The 23260-nt window shown below is 40.7% G+C and overlaps 1 long non-coding RNA gene across 1 annotated transcript in view; it reads left to right on the forward strand.

Annotated features, from left to right (window-relative positions):
- The window catches only part of LOC134738611 (uncharacterized), an 85531-nt gene extending 68313 nt beyond the window's left edge, over positions 1–17218 (forward strand). Inside the window, exon 3 of the long non-coding RNA XR_010124474.1 lies at positions 17036–17218. This is a non-coding gene — a long non-coding RNA (uncharacterized LOC134738611). The remainder of the gene's footprint in view (positions 1–17035) is intronic.
- Positions 17219–23260: the final 6042 nt, after the last annotated feature.

Below are 23260 nucleotides of genomic sequence, written 5' to 3' on the forward strand. Positions count from 1 at the left end.
AGGGAGGTCCATTTCCCACTGTGGGCCTTCAATTCCTCATTTGTAAGATGCAAGAGACACATTTAAGCTTCCAAAGTACTTCTTAACATTGGAATCTCTCTTGGACTGTGCTACGGATGCTGTCTCCTCCCTAGCACCAGGATAGAGCACAGTATGAAGGAGCTGGAGCATTTGGGTCCAGCCATGTTGGCAGAGCTCCCTAAGCCATCTTAGGTCACGAAGCCCAGGTCTGCCTTGCCCAGAGGGCCCACAAGCTGGGCTGAGCCACATGGAGGCACCTCTCCATTGAGAGAGATGAAATGCTCCCTGATCAGCTATCTAGGGGCTAAGTGACACAACCCAGATACGTGGGGAGTTAGCTCCCTCCCAGGTGTACTTGACCAATGGGAAAAAAGAGACCAGGATGAGCAAGGCAGATGCATTTCTCTCCTCTATCCCTTCTGCAGAGTGCTCTGAGTTGTGGTGTCTGCATGAAAACCTTCTGGAAAGTCATATCTGCTGAAGAACTGAACAAACCTTTGTAGAATGAGCATCTCTTTGCAGCTCATTGTGAAGAGCTGCATCACATCCATGCACATCTCACGTTCATCCAAACATTTCCCCCTCACTTCTGCTTTCTTTCTCACACTGGCCTTGCCGGGCTTGCAACTACAAAATGAATTACCAGCACTTTTATCCCTAACTGAGACCACTTTCTAGAGGGCAAAGTCTAAATTAAATGTCAAATACACCATGTTGTTTAATTGGGGGAAGTGCTGTCACCCCATTTTATAGAATATAGACAAATGATGAGTGTAAGTTGTTCAAGGCCACGTGATCAGCAAGTGCCAGAACAGGATCTTTATCCTAAGTCTATTGGCTCCGAATCCATGTACTTCTTTACTCAGATGTAATAACATGACAGTTTTCCCACTCAATCCTTACAACCATACCAGAGGATAGGGATTATTGCCCTCCACTTACAGATGAAGAAACCAAGGCTCAGAAAGTTATCAGATTTGCCCAAGATCACACAGAAATCAAGTGGTAGAACTCAGCCCCATTCAGAGGTCTGCATCATTACATAGCAGTTAACAAATCATTTATGATACCTGTGAGCCTGTGCAAGGGTTCTGTCCCTATATTAGTGTGACTTGTTCACAACCAAGCCTGATTAAATGATATGAAAATCACTGCAACAGAAAGCATTCTAATACACAAATCTTAGAAAAGAGGCTCAAAGTAATTTTTAAACGAGCTTTTCTTGTGGTTATTACTCTCATTTCACCAAAATGTTTCCTATGGAGTTCTTCATGGTAACAGCCTGTAGCAGTCTTGAGTGGTCCCCACACTCACTTCTACCCCACATAAAAAGATAAACAATTGGAATTGTCAAAACACAATAGATCAAGATCCATGGAATATATTTTGATATGACTTCAAATAAATACCAATCTATCTGCACAGTGTTCCCTACCCACCCCTGTCTCTGATCCCCTTTCCGTGGATGGTACAGAATTATTCCAACAATCACTGGCTTTTATTCCTTTTCTCTTCTTTAGCCACACCATTTGTGGGGAAAAATTATAGGAAGAAAATATCTCCACCCCGTCTGGGGTGCTTGAAAATCTGCAGGTTTTGAAGTCTGGCCTGGGTTGGAAGAAAAATAAGAGGAAAATGTCCTTGAAAATGGATTCAGAATACTTCATGAGAGCCATGCCATCTACCATGGTGGACCTGTGGAATAATTCCTTGTAGCCAACAGCTACAAATGAAACTGAAGCCACAGCAGATTATAGGAGGCCATGCTGATGGTCCCCTCACACTGATCACAAAAGTCCCCTTCTTATGCAGGTTGATGGGGAACTACATGTCAGCCTTTCTACTTGAGCTTTCCTCCATCTTTGTACTTAGCCTCATTGCCTGGACCAGTCCCCTATTTATTTTCCCTGCTTCCAGTATGACCCTTCAAAATCTGATCATGTCATAAAATCCATTACCATTCCTTCAGGATAAAATACAAATGCTTGAGTATCTCATAAAAGGCTAGCACTGACTCCTGCCTCACTTTGCAGCCTCCCTCGGTTTGCTTTATATTTTAGAAACATCAGGTGTGTACAGGTTAGGAGAAGTTAAGCTGCAATAACAAACATAAGTTCAGTGGATTATGTCTTGCTTATGCTACATGTTCACTGGGTGTTGGCTGGGGCCCCTGCTCCATGTGTCTTTCATTCATGTGACCAAGGTAGCAGGATCTCTACCTGCTATTCTTGTGCTGTCCAACACAGTAGCTCCCAGATACATATGGCAACTGAGCACTTGAAATGGGGCTAGTCCAAACTGAGACGCTCTGTAAGTGTAAATTACACACAGCATCTCACAACAACTCAGTACAAAAAAAAAAAAGCTCATTGATAATTTATATATTGATTACATATTAAAATACTTTGAATATATTGGGTTAATATATTTTCTATATTATTAAAATTAATTTCACCTATTTCTCTTTACCTTTTATTTTAATATGGCTGCTAGAAAATTTCAAATTAAATGTACGGATTACATTATATTTCCAATGGACAGTGCTAGTATCTCTAGTCACATACTGGGTGGGTACTGACTCTAAAAGCCTTCCTTGCAGAAATGACAGCTGTCACTTCTATTCGTATTTCATCAGCCAAAGCCAGTCCCAGGCCCCACCTAACTTTAAAACAGCCAGACAGTGCTGTCTTAACATGTGCTTGAAAGGAGAGGAGATGAGGGGTATTCATGACCATCCCCTAATGATTACCCATTAACTCTTAGTGGATTTCAGAACAGGGCATGGATGACTTTGACAGGCTATTGCTTTTGGCTAAAAGATCCTGCCTTCCCACATACATTTGGCCAACTCCTATCCCTCTTTTAGAAGGTGGTTCAAATGTAACTCTTACTGGAAAGTCCTCCTGGACCCCATCTACCCACCAACCCAGCAATATACATACCTTGTGAAGGGTTGCTCACACTATTCTCCTGGCTGAATAGGACCTTAAATACCTCATCTAGTTCCTGAGGCTTTTAACTGCCACAGCTACCTGGGAAATCTACACTAAGCATCATTGTAGATTAGACTTTAGCACACTTCCTTCTTTCATCCACCACTTTAGTTCAGAATTGTCCTCCTTGTCCAGCATGTGTTCCTTAGTGATGTGTTTCTGCATCTGTTGCCATGACAAGCTCCCTGCTTCACCCATTGCTGTATCCCCAGCACCTCTCTCACTGCCTGGCAAGGGAAAGCACTCAGAAGACACTGAATGACCAAGTAGAGTGATGGGTTGTACAGCACTGTTACTCCTTTTCCATCTCTGTGTCCCATGTGAACCTTATGGCACCCATGAGAGGGCGGTTGTACCAGGTTTATTCTTTCTAGTTTACAGATGAGAAAACAGGATCAGAGTGGTGCAGATATTGGTCTAAGTCACAGAGAAAGTGAATTGTAAAAGCAGGAACAGAACACAGGCTGCCTGACTTCTGGTCCAGTGCTTTTTGCTCAAATTGCCTCTTATTTCTCAGGTTATTCTTGAAATGGCAGATGGGGATTCTGTTTAATGAAACAAAAGTGACAATTCATTCTTTCTTGGAGAGGAGGTGGAGACAGGGTCTCACTCTATCACGCAGGCTGGAGTGCAGTGGTGCAATCATGGCTCACTGCAGCCTCAACCTCCTGGGCTCAAGTGATTCTTCCACCTTAGCCTCCTTGACTCACTGGGACTACAGGTGCACACCACCATACCTGGCTAATTTTTAAAGTTTTTTGTAGAGACAGGGTCTCACTATATTGTGCATTCTGGTCTTGAACTCCTGGTCCCAAGTGATCTTCCTGCCTTGGCTTTCCAAAGTGCTGGAATTACAGGCATCACCCACCATGCCTAGCCTGAAAATTCTTTCTATGTCCTTAACGTTTTCTTTCCCAGTATTTCTCCATCCATCCATCTATGCACCCATTTATTTCACAAATATTTATTGAACACTTCCTATGAGCCTCCACGGACTGTCTTCTGGAACAAAGGCTCTTGAGTCAGAATGGATCAAGAAGCTCTCCCAGTTACTAGCTGTAAGGTCATGGTGAATTTAACCATTCTTTGTCTTAGTTTCTCAGTAAAATGGGAATTCTAATGATTCTTTGCTCACAGGGCTGTGTTGAGGATTTTCTATGTTCTACTGCTGCTCTAACAAATAACACAGACTTAGTGCCTTAAAAATAACACCCATGTATTATCTCACAGCTCTGTGGCTTAGCCATGTCTCTGCCCTGGGCTTTACAAGGCTAAAATTGAGGTGTTAGTAGTCTTGTGCTCCGTTTTGGAAGCTCTGGGGAGGAATCTACCTCCAGGCTCATTTAAGTTGTTGACAGAATTTAGTTCCTTGTGGGTATAGGGCTGAAGCTGCTGTTTCCTTTCTGACTGTTGGCCAGGAGTTGTTCTCAGCCTCTAGGGGCCACTTGCAGTCCTTGGCTTGTGGCCTCTTCCTCTATCTTTAAAGCCAGCAACATGTCAAGTCTTTCCCACACTTTGACTGTCTCTGACTTCCCCCTCTGCCTCATCTCTCCTACTTCCAGTTGGAGAAAGTTCTCTATTTTCAAGGTCTTGTGTGATTAGATTAAGCCCATCCAGATAACCCCCACCTCAAAATCTTTAACTTAATCACATCTGCAAAGTCTCTTTTGCCATGTAAAGTAATATTTACAGGTTCTGAGGATCAAGGTATGGACATCTTTGGGGGCCATTATTCTTCCTGCCATAAAGATTAAATGAAATAATGCATGTAATACACTTGGTAACATGCCTGGGCACACTGTAATTACTCAATAAGTGTTAGGTATTATGATTGCTATTGTTGTATTGTTATTACTTTTATCATTAGTAAGGCAGGGAAGGGGGTGTTACCCTTCATTATGAATAAGGAAATAGAAAGGCAGAGATGTGACTTAACTAGTTCGCTCTGATGGTACGGTGCATCACTGGGTGTTCATCTTTGCATTCCCAGTGCCTAGCATGGCATCTGGTAAACCATAAGAATCACTACTTTTTGAGCACTTGCTGTGTTTCAGGTGCTTTGCAAAAGCGTTTTTTCACTGGCATAACCACCCTGGAAGGCAGACATTCTTAACCCATTTTGTAGTGGGGAAATGGAGGGTGAGATGTGTTAAGTAAGATCCCAAGGCCTGGAGCTCACAGGTAGTGAAACTGAGACTTGAACCCTAGTCAGTTTAATTGTAAACCCTGCCTCTTTCTGTCTCTGCATACTGACCCTCTGGTTTGCCTTACTCCAACAGGAGATATTCCTTGATCAGCCCCATCCCTTCAGCATTGCTATTTTTACTTTTTGATGCAGATATGAGGTTCAAATCTCATATTGATACAGATATAAGGGTAGATGAATCACTCAAGGTCATAGAGGTACTAGATAGCAGAGATGGGATTTGAACCCAGGTTTAGCCTAATTCTGATGTCCTTGCTACTTCTACCACTGTGCTGCTCAGGATATTTGCTGAGCTGGGGCTCAGCACCTAAGTGTTTTTTATTTTTTTATTTTTTTTATTTTTTATTTTTTAACATTTAATTTATCAAAGCAACACACTGACATCAATTTGCATTTAGTGTTTACCATGAAATGCTTTTCTTTATTATTATTATTATTATTATTATACCTTAGGTTTTATGGTACATGTGCGCAATGTGCAGGTTAGTTACATATGTATACATGTGCCATGCTGGTGCACTGCACCCACTAACTCGTCATCTAGCATTAGGTATATCTCCCAATGCTATCCCTCCCCCCTCCCCCCACTCCGCAACAGTCCCCGAAGTGTGATGTTCCCCTTCCTGTGTCCATGTGTTCTCATTGTTCAATTCCCACCTATGAGTGAGAATATGCGGTGTTTGGTTTTTTGTTCTTGCGATAGTTTACTGAGAATGATGATTTCCAATTTCATCCATGTCCCTACAAAGGACATGAACTCATCATTTTTTATAGCTGCATAGTATTCCATGGTGTATATGTGCCACATTTTCTTAATCCAGTCTATCATTGTTGGACATTTGGGTTGGTTCCAAGTCTTTGCTATTGTGAATAATGCCGCAATAAACATACGTGTGCATGTGTCTTTACAGCAGCATGATTTATAGTCCTTTGGGTATATACCCAGTAATGGGATGGCTGGGTCGAATGGAATTTCTAGTTCTAGATCCCTGAGGAATCGCCACACTGACTTCCACAAGGGTTGAACTAGTTTACAGTCCCACCAACAGTGTAAAAGTGTTCCTATTTCTCCACATCCTCTCCAGCACCTGTCATTTCCTGACTTTTTAATGATGGCCATTCTAACTGGTGTGAGATGGTATCTCATTGTGGTTTTGATTTGCATTTCTCTGATGGCCAGTGATGGTGAGCATTTTTTCATGTGTTTTTTGGCTGCATAAATGTCTTCTTTTGAGAAGTGTCTGTTCCTGTCCTTCGCCCACTTTTTGATGGGGTTGTTTGTTTTTTTCTTGTAAATTTGTTGGAGTTCATTGTAGATTCTGGATATTAGCCCTTTGTCAGATGAGTAGGTTGCGAAAATTTTCTCCCATTTTGTAGGTTGCCTGTTCACTCTGATGGTAGTTTCTTTTGCTGTGCAGAAGCTCTTTAGTTTAATTAGATCCAATTTGTCAATTTTGGCTTTTGTTGCCATTGCTTTTGGTGTTTTAGACATGAAGTCCTTGCCCATGCCTATGTCCTGAATGGTAATGCCTAGGTTTTCTTCTAGGGTTTTTATAGCACCTAAGTGTTAAATGAATTAACAGCCCATTCCAGCCGTATTCCTATCTTCATATTTCACAGGAAAACAGCCAACAGGTGCTGTTGCTCTAGAGGACTTCATGACTTGGGATAGTAGCTGGTTTTTTGAGGGCTGAAAGTGATAGACATTTTCCTCTGGGAATGAGAATTCTGTGAGGGACGCACACTGCCAGTGGTCTCAGCCTGCTTTTTCTTAGGACTTGACAGTGGGTCATTGTGGAGTTGCCTGTCATGGGTGCTGGCAAGACAATTACTACATTATTTTCCACTGTTTGGGATTATTTTTAAAAGGCCAGATAAAGACCAGAGGAAAAGGAGTATAGGAAGTGGTGAAGCCCTGGTGTTACCCACAGCTTGCCTCCTTTTCTGTCTTATTTCTGTTTATGGAAATTCAGTCAGTCTAAGGCCTCTGGTGCTTGTATGCACGACAATGGTTTCAGGGGACTTTAGCCATCAAGAGGGCAAGAACAACTTTGTGTCAGTAACTGCTGATTGACCTAAAAACATATTGGAGGGTTTGTTTGGGCAACATAAAAACATGAAGTCATAAATATTTCTGACAATGATAATTGACACTTATCTTGGGTAACCCCATTTGCTCCTCTGATCCTCAGTTTTCTCATCCTTAAATATGGATAATAATATCAAATGACTACAGCTACTTGGGCATCAAATGACAAAATGTAAGAACAATGCATAAAACTGGGGCTAGCAGGGAGTAGAGGCTCAAAGTGGCACTGTGATCCTTGCACAGCCACATCACCTGCTGCTGTGGGAGAACATGTGATGTGGGCAGGCTCACCCAGCAATGAGAGGCAAAACAGGTGCTGGCTGTCTTAATTCCAGAGGTTCTAATGCAGTCTCCTGCTGACTGAATCCTCTTCTCTGAGCCCATTCATTCACTGTCTCTGCCAGCTCTTTCCAAGTGTGAACCCAGTGGAGACCTTTTCAAACTGTAGCCATGAAGCAGGTTGCATGAGGCAGACCCATCTCCTGGCAACTGTTTCCATAGATACAGCCCAGTTTCGGTCTGCATCCCTTACCTAGGTAAGTACGACCGTTTCCTAACCGCTTTCCCCATTTCGTTTTGGTCATACACTACTGCTGGAGCAACATTGCTAAAAATATTTACTTTAAAACCCTTAACCATCACTCAAGACCTCATCCACCCCAGGCTCACACTGGGGAGCAGGGTTTTCATTTCTCTCCACCTATCCTTACCTCACAGTACTGGCTGAGGGACGTGGTCTTTCCAAAGGATCTTGGAAGGTAAACAGTCCATTCGCCCCTCTGGATGCTTGAGGTTCCCTTTTGGAATCAAGCAGAGCCATCCGAAGGTCAGTGAACTGTGCAGAATCAAGCTGCGTTATGTCTTCATGGCCTGTGTCCCACATTGGGACACCATTGTGAATATTGTTGACTATATCACACAGTGCCTCCTGTGTGAAGCCCATGGAAGAAATTCTTTTAGAATTATCCTGGGGAAATAATTATGGATTGGCTCTCCTTTGTGCTTTGGCTGCCGGGAAACTGGAAGTCACACTTGAAACTGTACCATAGCAGTGAGTGAGACTTTATGATCTGGGCTTTTCGGCTCTGTGTTCTTTCCCCATGTTAATCAATGATTTTATGTATATTTTCTCTCATTCTTACTCTTTATGCTAATGAACCCAGTCATAGGATATAATTGAAATAAGAAATAAAGTGTCCGGTATTATAGAAGTTAATTTGTGAAGTAATAAAAATAATAACACTTATCGAGTAATTGCTATATGTGAGGCATTGTTCTAAGTCCCTTATATGCATTTTTCCATTTAATTTTCACACAAACCTTAAGTGGTAGGTGATATTATTGCCCCATTTTTACAGATGAGGAAACTGAGGCATGAAACGATAAGTGATTTGCCCAATGTTATGCAGCAAGTAATTGGCAAGGTCAGACTTTGATGATGGGATAGTTTGACTCCAGAACCTAACACCTGAACAATTAGGCATTAAGCTTCCCAAGAAACAAGAGAAATGGGCAGAGCCTAATTAAACCTTAGGTATCTTTACTTTGCTTATAAGAGAAATGAGATGTGGTGTAGGGAAGAGGTTGCTAAGGTTGATGTACACATAGGAGCAACTAGAAAAGTGAATAGATCTGAGTGAGGCATCAGGCTCTGGAAGACCCCACTATGTTTCAGTGTGTTCTGGAATGGGGACATCTGTGAGCAGAGCCAGGGATTATTTCAGGTCAGGTAACCTCATCGTATATATCCTACCTGCCTCTATAACTTAAGTTTCAGTCAGGCCAATTATTTTCAGTTCCACAGCCCTGCCAGCCAGCACACCCTCTTACCCTGGGTGTGAATACGCTGCTCCTCTTTCACTTCCAGGCTTAGCCTTGTAACCCAGTCCATTTTTCAGGAAACAGCTCAGAAATCCCAGGGTGCTTTCTTGGGTTAGATGTCCTGTCACAGTCCCCAAACTTGCAAGTTGCTCTCTTTTTCTTTTCAACAGTGCTGAATGTACTATTAAAAAGGCCTGTTTATTGCTCTGCTTTCTCCTGTAGAATCTGAGATTCTTGAGGGCATGCGGCATGTTTTATTCTGCATTGCATGTTGGAGTCATTATGTTTGTTTGTGTGCATACACTCTGCATGAAGATTTGTCAGGCAGAAAATCGTATCTGCTCTGTAATTCTATTTGCATGAATATTCAAATTATCATACAGTGTTATTTTACCGTGTGTGGTCTCACGCAGGCCTCATTGTGAAATAAAACAGTGTATAAACAAGCAAGCAAGCAAATAAACAAATACATGCAACTCAAATTTGCATAGTGCTTTATAGTTGAAATCATTTAATATCAATTATCTCATTGGTTATAACACTCTCATTTTGCATGTGAGGAAAGAGACTGCTCAGGATTGCTCAGCTTATAAGATAATTTAGGGCAGGCTCAAATCCAGAACAGGGGCTTTGGATAACACAGGTCCTGGGCATAAAGCCTGACCTGACCACTTGAGGGCCTCTTTGAAATTTAATTTTCTCATTTCTAAAATGGGAGTAATAATAGAACCTAGGGTAGCAGTGCAGATCCAGAGAGTTATGCTAAGCACAAAAGCTGCATAAATGATTGGTGAATACATTAACATACAGTTTAACTCTGTAGAAAACTTTGCAACAAATGCCAGGTTGTAAGAAAGCACTGGAATTCCTTGTGTGTTCCTGACTGCTCTCATTCTTCCTCCCAACTTTCTGCTCATTCACTTCCCTCTAGATCTTGCAGTTACTAAAGAGCCTTAGTTTTTGCCACGTGTACATTATTTCATAATTCTTGGCCTTGTTTTGGATTCCCACTCTCCCTGAGCTCGGTCTCCAAGACTTGTTCTTTTGCTGAGTTGGAAAACTTCCTTCTCCTCTTGCACAACTTCTCTGATTCCACAGCTGCGACACTCCACCTGGCAGGGAGCTCTGCTGTGGACACAGAGCTCACTTGGGGGCCTCAGCCAGGAACACAGAGGCCTCACTGCCTTGACCCAGCAGAGAACACCTTCCTCTGATTCTAGGAAATGCACGAGAGGACCTGCATTGTTTCAAAGCCAACATTTTTCAGGCATTGGACAATTTGATGGTGGAGTTCATTTCCCGCTTCCATCTGGCCTGGTTCAGTTTGATCTGTCAAGTATCCTTGGGGCCAGAAAGATTGCCAGATTGGGTAATTTTCTCAGAAAAGAGCTATAAAGATGAGGGTTTCAGATGTGCTTTCAGCATGAATCACGAGCTGCAGGCACCAGGGCCAATATGGAGCATATGTCCATCAATGAGGATGGGGCAAAGCAAAGTGGGAAATACATGTGACGTCCTTGGGGCTGCCACAGTTTAAAGGAGAGTTCTGCACCTGTGAATTTTTAGTACTTTTAAAAGATATTTCCATAACCCTTTAGATTGAATTCACATTGTTGTTCATTCAACAAAGAATTATTGAGCCTTGAAACAGATAGATATGGACCTGACAGTCTAGTTGGAAACATTGGCCTGTAAAGTGACAAGTAAAATATAGTGTGATGAGGGCTGTAGTGAGGGAAGCCCAGATAGTTATGAGATGCTGTCTGAAAGGCCCTCTATCCAGACTTGGTGGGGGGGTCGTGAAGATGGAGGTGACAGGTGGCAGGGAAAACTTGTCAGAGGAGTTTATCACTTAGCTAAGATCTAAAGAATGAAAGGAAATTAGCTAGTTGAAGAATAATCCAGGAAGAGTAATCCAGGGACAAGAAATAATATGTGTAAAACCCTGGAGGTGAGGGAGCATAACGTGTTTGAGAAACACAGTTTCTGAGTGGGACTGGGGTGTAGGCAAAGATGAGGTGAAGACAAGAGAGAGATGTGGGCACTCACTCCCAACTTTTTCCCTCTTTTCCCTTTACAATATTTTCAGGCAAATATTGTATATTTGCCTGAGCAAAATGTGCTCAGGAATATATGTGTTAAATGAGAAATTCCTTACACTCATAGATTTAGAAATTCTTAACGTTCGAATGGGACTTTAAAAGCTACCCATTCAGAAAGGAGGCTATCTTAAGGGTGAAACATCCATAAATAAAGAGGCAACTCAGAACTTTCCTGGGTATGGCAGGATTTTGCAGGATTTGGATCCCAGGATTTGGGCTTATTACTAAGCCATTGTATGAGGCCCTAGCAGAGCCAGAGCATGAACTGCTAGGAGGGGTTTGCACGTAATAAACCATACCTGCTGTTCTTATATTAACAATCAGGGTTAGCTGAACTGCAAGTTCAAAAGATTTACCAACAGGCTATCTGGCTACATAGTTTCAATAACCCCAACTACTCAAGCCATTTGGGACTCCATCAAAGAGTACCTACCAAGTGTAACATGGTTCCTAACTTCCTGGGAACTTTAATAGCTATCTTATTCCTACTAATCTTTGGTCCTTGTTTGTTTAGCTTCCTTGCAGTTTGTGTCTTCTAGGTTGCAACAGTTCCATGTCAAAATAATGGTCATGCAAGGATTCCAATTAACGGCTGCCTTGGATTCAGACTCTTTTGATGACCCCTGCTGGGAACACGTAGACCAGGCAGACAGAGATTTCCATGCCCTCACTAGGCAGGGCCATCACCCCTAATCAGCAGGAATTAGATACAGAAGACTAACATTCTCCCTCATTGACCCTTAAGAATAAAGGGATGGAAATCTCTGCAGTGGAGAAAATGAGACAGGAATAATACAGGGTGGTCGCAGGAGAGTAGAAAGTTCTAGGCAGCAGTTTCACATGACTAGCAAAAGGAAACTGTTAAAATAGCTGCGGAAGCTACAGGCTGATAAGACTGTGAAAAACCAGGGTGTGGACCAAGCTGGCTAAGACCGACTGGACACAACATGGCACTGGAATTGATCTAGTTTTCACGTAGGACCTCATTATATGCTCATTAACACATTAAATCACACACCCACCAGCACCATATCAGTACGGGAACACCTATAATTGGTATAAAAATGGATATCATCACAGTTCTGAGATATCCTCACCTTTTTTCCAAGAATCTTCCTGGCTAAAAAAACCCATAAAAGTGGAAAACTCAAACTCCACAGTGCGAATATCTCTTGAGTCTGCCTGCACTACCCTTTCTTGAGTGTGTATTGATAAGACTTCAAATGACATTTTAAGAAATTTAAATTTCAACCTGAAGTCAATAAGAACACATCAGAAGTTTTCAAAGGAAGGATGGAGTCTGTTGAAAGAACCGGTTGGTAAAATGAGAATAAATGGATTGAAGGAGGTGAGTCCAGAGGCAGAGATACTATTTGAAGTGCAATTTCAATAGTCCAAGGTAGAGAAAATGACCATACGAACTAGAGCATTGACAATGGGGATGGACAGGGAGGAAAATTCTGAAGAGACTGCTAAAGTGAGATCTATAATAATCTGCACCAGACTGACCTGTTGCTTTTTCATTAATTAGGGCAGTGGTCTTATCCCCGGCTAAACATTAGAATTTCCAGGAGGAGAAGCCTAGAAGGCCTAGACTGTACCAGAAGGCCTAGACTGTACCTCGGACCAACTGAATCAAAATCATTAAGGGCAGGGTCCTGATTCTCAGGTGATTCTCTTTGTTTAGCTCTGGTTGAGACCAGATCATCCTAGGGAGAGTTTCCCAGGCCTTTGCTCTCTGGCCTGGGAGAGATTTGGCATTACTTACATCAGGAAAGCTAGAAATGGAAAAGTGCACTGTTGCATGGATGAAAGCATGCAATATTTAATATATATCTAGACAGAGCTATCTAGACTTAGAACTGTTACATAATTTATCACCCAGGCAGAGAAACTATTAACTGCATGGAACACTGGACTATGGGTGAAAACTGAGATTGCCATGGGTGAACCAAAATAAATGGCAACCTTATATTTTGTCACCAATTCTACTGCTCCCATTCTTTCTAGAGCCTTCCCCCAATGAGGCTTTCACCCCATTGTTCATAAGAACTTTTATCGTCCAGGTCACCAATTTCTATGTGGTTGAACATAATGGTCAATTGTCTGCCCACTTTTTATTTGGTCCAACAGTTGATTTCGTTGATTCTTTCTTCACTTAGCTATATACCACACTCCTCTGGTTTTCCTCTCAGCTTACTGGCTAGTTTTCCTTTGTGCTGGCTCCTTATAACTCCCTGACCTTTTAATATCAAAGCGTACCTGGGTTCAGTCCCAGGCCCCATCTTCTTTGTCTCTCTCCACCCTTTTGACAGTGTCATCCAGTTTCATTGATTGGAATGTTATTGTTATGCTGACAAGTTCCAAATTTATGTTTCTAGCCCTAGACCTCTTCTGTGAATTCTAGACTCTTCTTCCAAATGCCAATTTGACACCTCACCTGGGTGATAAAAGAACCTGACTTCAGCTTTCTGGCAACTGAACTCCAGCATCCCCCTGCCCTTGCACAAGATCTGTTTTTCTCACAGTCTTCCTCATTTTAATAAACACTAACCCCTTTCACCTAGCTGCTCAGACCAAAAACTTATTGCCTTTCCCATGTCCTCTCTTTTTCCTAATCCCCACATTTAATCTGTCAGCAAGTGCCGTCATAACACACCCAGCATTTGCCCACCTCTTATCCCACAACTGCCTTCATTCTGTGCTAAGCCGCCATTATTTAGTGCCTAAATGATTTCATCAATACGTCTCTGTGCTTCTGTTCTGGTTCCCCTGCTGACTCTTCTCAACTCCACAACCAAATTAATGCTTTTAAAATACATGCCAGTTGATCTCACTTTGCTGTTCAAAATCTCCAATGGCCTCCCATCCCATACAGAGAAGAGGTCAATCTTTACAATGACCTTCAATGCTCTGTACTCTCACCTCCCATCTCTGGCCTCATCTGCTCCCACCATCTCCTTCACTTACACTGCTCTACCTACACTTGCATCAGACTTGATCCTAAAATACACCACTCTGGGTGACTTAGACACTTTGGGCTGCAATCAATAAATTTCTCAGGAGTTCTGGAGGCTGGAAGTCCCGGATCAAGGTGGCAGTTTGATCAGGTTCTGGTAGGTGCCTTCTTCTGGGGTGTGGGCAGCCAACTTCTTATATACTCCTATGGAGTAAGAGAGCTCTCTGGGGGTCACTTTTGTAAGGACAGTAATCCCATTTTTGAAGGCTCCCCCCATGATCTAATCACCATCCAAAGGCCCCACCTCCTGGTACCATCACATTGGGGGTTAGGGTTTCAACATATGGATTTGGGGAGGACACATTCAGGCCATTGACTGTAGCAGATGATCATTTTCTCCAACTTGGACCCTTAACATTACTGCCACCTCTGGGCCTTCGATGTTTCTTCTGCTTTAATGCCTTATACCAGGTATCCCTCTAGTCACTCTTTTATTTCCTTTGAGTCTTTACTGCAAAGGCAACTTCCATAAGAGGTCTTGGAGGAACACTCCTTAAGGTATCACCTTCCTTCTCCCCCAGCACAAAATGTATACTCTATCTCTTTTTATGCTATTTCCCCATAGTATTTTTCATAACTTGACACACTTCATATTATACTTATTTATTATTTGTCTTTCACCCATTTAAATATAAGTAAACATAGGAGCAAAGATTTATTTTCTGCATCCCTAGTGCTTAGGAGAGTGTCTAAAATATGATAGGTGCTCAATAACTATTTTACGAATAAGTAAATTGAATTAGAGGAGTTGGAGTGAAGGCTGAAGTCTGGTTTTCAAGAGGATGGCATCATGATGCTTTTGTAGGGGCCCACTGTGGGAAGCTAAGGGCAACAGAAGTGGATCTCCTGTGTGGATGGATCAGGGGTCATTCAATTCAGCTAACATTTATTGAGGGCTTATTCTACATTAGGAGAGTTTCAGAGCTGCTTCTGACCTGGAGAAGCTCACATGCTACTGAAAGACAGGAATATAAACCATGATGTAAAGCAGAATCATGTGTGCACAAAAAGGAAGGATAAACATGGGGAGTAGAAGCAGAAAGGGAGGAGAGATTTGTTCAGAGGAGGAAGGGAGACTTACCAGGGAAACTTCCACAGAGAAGGTGTCATAGCATTGCTTTTGTATCAGATGAAGAGAACTTCAATAGAGGGAGGGTGGAGTACAGGGCACAGCATGGAAACAGAAACGAATAGGATGTGTTTGGTCAGTGGGGAAGAGATCATCATGAGTGCATCATGAAGTAAATGGGCAGAGTTAGTGAGATACAGACAGGTAGGTGAAAGCCAGACCATTTGGGTGAGGGGAGCAGTGCCGTGTTGGAGAATTTGGCTGTTATTCAGTAGAGAGCTGATTACATTTTGGAGACCTTAAGTGATGTGATGTAACTGACTTTGTAACATAACTCAGTCTGAAGCAATGGAAGAGACCAGAAATTTCAAAATCAGTTAGGAGGCCATTTCTCAGATGAAAGGTTATGAACTTAAGGTGAGTAATGGACATCTGCTTGCCCATTGTCTTCATTCTTCACCTACCTAAATCCTTACCACCTTTTAGATTGAACACTTCTTCTAGGAGGCCTTCCTGAGTTCCCCAAGATCCCTTTTTGTGCCTTTCATCTGTTAATTTGTTCGTTCATTTAGTCTACAAATATTGAGTAAACATCTCTTTGCTACAACTGTGACAAGTGTAGTAATGCAATAATAACAAAATAGATATGGATTATACTAAGGGCTAGGAAGGAAAAGAATAAAGGGGGATATAAGGAAATAAATAACAGGAAAACTTAATTCAATTTAAGGTCAGGAAACTCCTCTCTAAGGAAGCCACATTTAGATTCTTTGACTGAAAAGCAGATGCTGACCAAGTGAAGCTAGGAGAGGAAAACTAAACCAGGCAGAAGAGATACATGTGCAAAGGCACCACAATGGTGGGAATAGTCTGTTTCCCTTTCTAGAATATAAGTACTATATCTTTAGCACTCAGTAGAGTAGCTGGGGCATAATAAGTGCTTGGAAAATATTAGTTTAGTGAATGATTCTAGCCATGAGTCAAGTCTAAATGTGATTGGCTATTTAGCAGACACCTTGGAGCCTCTCTCTCTAAATACAGTATTATTTCATTCCAGTGTGGCTTGTATTTAATTCAATTATTGATATGGGCAATAACAGTGATCACCCCTATTCTTGGATGCAACCTGGAAATAAACAGAAGAAACCTGGTGTGTGTGTGTGTGTGTAACCGAATTGTAGAGTTACTTGCTTGATTATAACACTAGCTCTCATAAATGATTTTTATTGCAAAATTTTTTTGGCGAGGAATCAGCTTAGGAGGGTTTCAGAGCTGAAAACAGCTCTGGAAATCAGGTTTCCTAACCCTTTGTTATAAATTGAGACCTAAAAAGGCTTACTGTCTTGTTTGTGGTTGGACATATGGTTATGCAAAAATAGTAAGGCAGGGATATTGGAGGTTTGAGGAAGTTTTCAAAGCCTGAACAATAGTTCCTCAATGCTCAAAAGGCTGAGAAAGAATTCTAATGGGTAGTGGGGCGGGAAGCGGGTGGGGAGCAGGATTCTTGGTAAATGATTTAAAAAAAAAAAGTTCTGAATTTACTCCCAAAAAGAAGGAACTAAAAAGGAATTGTTTTTTTCTTTTTTTTTTTTTTTTTTTCCAGACATGGCCTTTAAGACTGTGAAATAACAGAAAACCCAAATGAATCTAGTTTACTTCAGAGAGCTGTAAAGATTTTACAGAGGAATTTTCATTAGTCTTTGCTTTTTCTCCAGGACCCAAGTGACCACCTGGTAATTACTTCAACAGCAGAGCGACTCATACAGCCAGCAGTCCACTTTGTTGTGATCTGTAGATCCTGCCTGTGGTGTTGGATCTAACAGCTTCTTCCCTGACCCAAGATTATGAAGGATTTCTCCTGTGTTCTCTTCTAAAAATTTTACATTTAGGTATATAATCCATTTTGAGCTAATTCTTTTAAATAGTGCAAAGTATGGATTGAAGTTCTTTTTTTTTTTTTTGCAGATACATATTTAATTTTTCCAGCACCATTTGTTGAAAAGACTAATGTTCTTGCCTGAATAGCCTTTGCATTGTTGTTGAAAATCATGTTCACACATGTACACATTCCACTGAACTATTTGCCTCTTTGTGAAAATACTACTATTTTGATTAATATAGATTTATAGGGAGTCTTAAAATCATATCTTAAAAAGATAGTGGAAGTTATTTAACCTTACTCTTGTTTTTAGAAATTGTTTTGGATAATCTAGATCTTTTGCGTTTCCATATAAATTTTATAATCAGTTTGGCAATTTATTTAAAATATTCTTCTGGGATTTTGATGGACATTATGCTGAATCGATGGATCGCTTTGGGGAGAACTGACATCTTAACAATATTGAGTCATCTAACATATGATCATGGAAATTGCTCCAGTTATTTAGATCTTTCACATCTTGAAGCAGTGTTTTACAGTTTTCAGTGTATAGATAGTTAATAGATTTAAAAATATGATCCCTAAATATTCAATGTTTTTGATGCTATTGGAATTTTAAAAAATTAATTTCTGTTCTGAGGAAGGAAAATAATAAAAGATTAAACAAGAAAAATAAAAAGAAAATAAAAGATAAATCATTGACAAATATAAAAAAATAACAAAAATAAAATACAAAATTAATTTCTTATTTTTTTGCTAGTATATGGATATGTAATTGATCTTTGGATTATTGATTTTGTATCCTGCAGTCTGGCTAAACTCATTTACTTCTAATACCTTTTTTTGGACAGAATCAATTGGATTTTCTACATAGATGATCATGTCATCTCTGAATAAAGTCAGTTCATTTTTTAATTTTAATTTTAATTTTTTTCTTTTAGAACTTTCTTTCTTTTTTTTTTTTATTATACTTTAAGGGGGAATTGAACAATGAGAACACATGTACACAGGAAGGGGAACATCACACACCAGGGCCTATTGTGGGGTGAGGGGAGGGGGGAAGGATAGCATTAAGAGATATACCTAATGTTAAATGACGAGTTAATGGGTGCAGCACACCAGCATGGCACATGTATACATATGTAACAAACCTGCACGTTGTGCACATGTACCATAAAGTCAGTTTAACATCTTCCTTCCCAATCTTGATGTCTTTTATTTCTTTTTGTTGTCTGAAAACTCTCTTAAGAAGTAAACCAGGGCAATCATGGGATTCAGCTTTTTTGTTTCTCATGTCTTAATGATTACTCTCTGCTTTTGCCTGATGTTCACTGCTTTGAAGACCATTATTTCACATACATAGTCTGGTTTTTGATTATATATGGCAGGAGGGTAAATTCAGTGTCTTTTACTCCATCTTGACCAGAAGCAGAAGTTTTCCCAATCTGCATTTAAGATAAAGGCAAAAGATGAGATTTTAAAAATATTCTTCAGATCTTTTGGCAAATTCATATCCACTGCCTGCAGAGCTTCTTGAGTCCATGTGTTTAATTTCTCATGGGAGCAGATCAAGCATGGAGAGATGCTCTTCCTAAGGGAGCCACAGGGGCCAGAAGGTCTAAATTATTTTCAAGGTCATAGTGATAGTAACAAAGCAGTTCCTTCCATATGTGTAGTCTTTCATGGTGTATAGAATGCTTTTGCATTCATGAGCTCAGTTGAGCTTCACAGCATCATTAGACAATAATGGCTATGAGGGGGTGGGCAAGTATTGACAAAGAATTGGATGCTCAGAGAAATGAAATGAATTTCCTAAGAATATGCAGCTAAGGAGAGGAGCTAGGGGAGCTGCTACTCGAGTCCTGGGTTGTCTGACTCCTTATCCAACTCTTTTGTTTTTGAAGACAATTTTTTTTTTTTTGAAAAACCACATTTTGTTTATTCAACAGTTGCTGGACATGCAAAAAACACTCTTTTAGCTATTTTGAAATTTCCACTTTATGCATATTATAAACACTACTGCCATGAACATTCACATATAGGTTTTTGTGTGGACATCTGTTTTCAGTTCTCTTGGGTATATGCCTGAGTGGAATTATTGGGTCATATGGTAACTCTCTTTAAATTTTTGAGGAACTGCCAAACTTCCAAAGTGACTCCACCATTTTACAATCCTAGGAGCAATGTGTGATGGTTCCAATTTCTTTACATCTTCACCACTTGTACTGTGTCTGTGAGTCAGTCTAGTAGGTATGAACTATCTTTTCGTGTGTTCATTAGCCATGTTGGAGAACTGTGTTCAGATTCTGACCATCTTTTGTCTTTTTATTATTGAATTTTAAGAGTTCTTTATAATTCTGGATATAGGTCCCTTATCAGATACAAATGCTTGTCAATTTAGGATGGGTTATGTCCTGGTATACCCATTGTAAAGTTAAAAAATCTCAAGTTGAGGCCAGGCGCGGTGGCTCAGGCCTGTAATCCCAGCACCTTGGGAGGCCAAGGCAGGCGGACCACGAGGTCAAGAGATCGAGACCATCATGGTCAACATGGTAAAACCCCATTTCCACCAAAGATACAAAAATTAGCTGGGCATGGTGGCGTGCGCCTGTAGTCCCAGTTATTCGGGAGGCTGAGGCAGGAGAATCACTTGAACCCAGGAGGCGGAAGTTGCAGTGAGCTGAGATTGAGCCACTGCATTGCATTCCAGCCTGGCAACAGAGAGAGACTCTGTCTCAATAAAAAAAAAAAAAGGAAAAAGGAATCTCAAGTTAAACCATCATAAGTTGGAGGCCATTTGTATATGATTTGCAAATATTCTCTCCCATTCAGGGGCTGACTTTTCACTTTCTTGATGGTGACCTTTGAACAGAACATATAAGTCTTTAATTTTGATGAAGTCCAGCTTATCTGTATATTTTTCTTGTTGTTGCTTGTGCTTTTGGTGTCATCTAACAAACCACTGCATGATCCAGGGTTATGAAGATTTACTCCTCTATCTTCTTCTAAAGGTTTTATAGTTTTATCTCCACTCTTTGGTTTTCAAATATTCTCTTTAGAAATGCCCAAAGACCTTTCTGCCAAACAGAGAAGTCAAGAATCCATGGTGTCCCTCACTTGCAAATGAAGTAATATGAACAACTTCTCACCTAAGAGTCCCTGTATATACTGCTTTTTATCTACTTTCTGATCATGTGCTCAGAAAGGACCTTAGTTCTTAGTGTGGAACAAATAGAATTCATTAAATGTAGTAGTCTAGGAATATTTGCAGAGCTTGTGCTATGTGCTGGGCAACAAACTAGGTGCTGGGGATACAAGTGAGACCACTGAGGTCTTCAAAGAGCTCACAAGCAGTTGGTAACGATCAGAAACAAGAAACTACAGGGTCACCAGAACTGTGATAAAAAAAAGTGACCCCTCATGGTACCATTCCTTCTGAAACTATTCCAATCAATAGAAAAAGAAGGAATCCTCCCTAACTCATTTTATGAGGCCAGCATCATCCTGATACCAAAGCCGGGCAGAGACACAACAAAAAAAGAGAATTTTAGACCAATATCCCTGATGAACATCGATGCAAAAATCCTCAATAAAATACTGGCAAACCGAATCCAGCAGCACATCAAAAAGCTTATCCACCATGATCAAGTGGGCTTCATCCCTGGGATGCAAGGCTGATTCAACATACGCAAATCAATAAACATAATCCAGCATATAAGCAGAACCAACGACAAAAACTATATGATTATCTCAGTAGATGCAGAAAAGGCCTTTGACAAAATTCAACAACACTTCATGCTAAAAACTCTCAATAAATTAGGTATTGATGGGACGTATCTCAAAATAATAAGAACTATTTATGACAAACCCACAGCCAGTATAATACTGAATGGGCAAAAACTGGAAGCATTCCCTTTAAAAACTGGCACAAGACAGGGATGCCCTCTCTCACCACTCCTATTCAACATAGTGTTGGAAGTTCTGGCCAGGGCAATCAGGCAGGAGAAGGAAATAAAGGGTATTCAATTAGGAAAAGAGGAAGTCAAATTGTCCCTGTTTGCAGATGACATGATTGTATATCTAGAAACCCCCATCATCTCAGCCCAAAATCTCCATAAACTGATAGGCAACTTCAGTAAAGTCTCAGGATACAAAATCAATGTGCAAAAATCACAAGCATTCTTATACACCAATAACAGACAAACAGAGAGCCAAATCATGAGTGAATTCCCATTCACAATTGCTTCAAAGAGAATAAAATATCTAGGAATCCAACTTACAAGGGATGTGAAGGATCTTTTCAAGGGAAAATACAAACCACTGCTCAGTGAAATAAAAGAGGATACAAACAAATGGAAGAACATTCCATGCTCATGGGTAGGAAGAATCAATATTGTGAAAATGGCCATACTGCCCAAGGTAATTTATAGATTCAATGCCATCCCCATCAAGCTACTAATGACTTTCTTCACAGAATTGGAAAAAACTACTTTAAAGTTCATATGGAACCAAAAAAGAGCCCGCATGGCCAAGTCAATCCTAAGCCAAAAGAAAAAAGCTGGAGGCATCATGCTACCTGACTTCAAACTATACTACAAGGCTACAGTAACCAAAACAGCATGGTACTGGTACCAAAACAGAGATATAGATCAATGGAACAGAACAGAGCCCTCAGAAATAATGCCGCATATCTACAACCATCTGATCTTTCACAAACCTGACAAAAAACAGGAAATGGAGAAAGGATTCCCTATTTAATAAATGGTGCTGGGAAAACTGGCTAGCCATAAGTAGAAAGCTGAAACTGGATCCCTTCCTTACACCTTATACAAAAATTAATTCGAGATGGATTAAAGACTTAAATGTTAGACCTAAAACCATAAAAACCCTAGAAGAAAACCTAGGCAATACCATTCAGGACATAGGCATGGGCAAGGACTTCATGTCTCAAACACCAAAAGCAATGGCAACAAAAGCCAAAATTGACAAATGGGATCTAATTAAACTAAAGAGCTTCTGCACAGCAAAAGAAACTACCATCAGAGTGAACAGGCAACCTACAGAATGGGAGAAAATTTTTGCAATCTACTTATCTGACAAAGGGCTAATATCTAGAATCCACAATGAACTCCAACAAATTTACAAGAAAAGAACAAACAATCCCATCAACAAGTGGGTGAAGGATATGAACAGACACTTCTCAAAAGAAGACATGTATACAGCCAAAAGACACATGAAAAAATGCTCATCATCACTGGCCATCAGAGAAATGCAAATCAAAACCACAATGAGATACCATCTCACACCAGTTAGAATGGTGATCATTAAAAAGTCAGGAAACAACAGGTGCTGGAGAGGATGTGGAGAAATAGGAACACTTTTACACTGTTGGTGGGACTGTAAACTAGTTCAACCATTGTGAAAGTCAGTGTGGCGATTCCTCAGGGATCTAGAATTAGAAATACCATTTGACTCAGCAATCCCATTACTGGATGTATACCCAGAGGATTATAAATCATGCTGCTCTAAAGACACCTGCACACATATGTTTATTGCGGCAGCATTCGCAATAGCAAAGACTTGGAACCAACCCAAATGTCCAACAATGATAGAGTGGATTAAGAAAATGTGGCACATATACACAATGCAATACTATGCAGCCATTAAAAATGATGAGTTCATGTCCTTTGTAGGGACATGGATGAAGCTGGAAGCCATCATTCTCAGTAAACTATCTCAAGGACAAAAAACCAAACACCGCATGTTCTCACTCATAGATGGGAATTGAACAATGAGAACATGTGGACACAGGAAGGGGAACATCACACACTGGGGTCTGTTGTGGGGTGGGGAGAGGGGGGAGGATAGCATTTGGAGATATATCTAATGTTAAATGACAAGTTACTGGGTGCAGCACACCAACATGACACATGTATACATATGTAACTAACCTGCACGTTGTTCACATGTACCCTAAAACTTAAAGTATAATTTAAAAAAAAAAGTGGCCCCTCATAATGCAGTGGGGGTGGGGTGGAGGGCATTCTCCAAAGTGAGTCCT

This window comes from Pongo pygmaeus, chromosome 1, assembly GCF_028885625.2.
Source record: "Pongo pygmaeus isolate AG05252 chromosome 1, NHGRI_mPonPyg2-v2.0_pri, whole genome shotgun sequence".
NCBI classification, from domain to species: Eukaryota; Metazoa; Chordata; class Mammalia; order Primates; family Hominidae; genus Pongo; species Pongo pygmaeus.